Consider the following 1,008-nt stretch of genomic DNA (forward strand, 5'->3'; position numbering starts at 1 on the left):
GTTCTTTCACATGGTTAAGGTGGTATCTGTCAAGTTTTATACGATTTTTTCCTTTGAAATTAATAAGCAGTCTGAGAGGGAGATATTTTGAGACTTACTCAAATACACTGCTTTTCATCAAATTTTTGCCTACTAGGTTTTTTTACATTTCCTTTTTTTTTTTTTTTTTACTGATACAAATGAATGATAAAACAAGGGTTGGAAACTACTAATTTTATAATAGATTCAGAAAAATCAGAAAATTAAAAGTATATTCAATGACAAAGCATGTTCTATATTATGCTTTTTTCTATATATTTTACTAATACTAATATTAGTATTTTGTGACGTATGGTCTTCTTGGCTACTTGGTCCACTTATACACAGTCTGAGTTCTAGTGTTTGTTGGTAGATCTGTTAGTTGCGTATATCCAACCCTGGTCAATCTGTCTCATCCTCCTGGTTCTCACTTCTACTATATTATTTCAATCTTTGGTCACATTTTACTAATTTCAAAAATATGAAATGCTTCACGAATTTGCATGTCATCTTTGCGCAAGGGGCATGCTAATCTTCTCTATTGTTCCAATTTTAGTATATGTGCTGCCAAAGTGGGCACTGCCTACTAGTTTAAACATCCTTCTATATTTATGAGATCTACTGCAAGGAAGAACTTGCCCCTTCTTCCCCATCAATGTATGTACTCTTATTTATTTATACCAAATAAACGAATAGATTTTTATTTTATTCAATGGGATATAAGCCATTTCCATCAGTATTTATTTTAACGTTCAAATTGTTCAAAATTTGGCCAGTGAGATCCCTTTCAAATTGGCCTGTGTTCTTTTGATATGTCACTAGCATTACTTTAGCTCTTCCTTTCTTTATGATGCAACAGGATATCCTAGACTTCTCTGCAAAATTCCCTGCTCTTTTAGTGGAAATAGTCTTTAAAAACTAAAATTTGGGTACTAGGTATGCTCAGTACTACTGATGGGTCATTGTTTCTAGGTCCCTTTATCAGGTAGC

General features: G+C 32.7%; 1 non-coding gene across 1 annotated transcript; it reads right to left on the bottom strand.

Moving 5' to 3' along the window:
- Positions 1–493: 493 nt before the first annotated feature.
- On the bottom strand, positions 494–598 carry LOC129514664 (U6 spliceosomal RNA). The gene has a single exon (XR_008665477.1). It is a non-coding gene; the product is annotated as a U6 spliceosomal RNA (small nuclear RNA).
- Positions 599–1,008: the final 410 nt, after the last annotated feature.

The sequence above is a fragment of the Nyctereutes procyonoides genome, unplaced genomic scaffold (assembly GCF_905146905.1).
Source record: "Nyctereutes procyonoides isolate TBG_1078 unplaced genomic scaffold, NYPRO_anot_genome, whole genome shotgun sequence".
Classification (NCBI taxonomy): domain Eukaryota; kingdom Metazoa; phylum Chordata; class Mammalia; order Carnivora; family Canidae; genus Nyctereutes; species Nyctereutes procyonoides.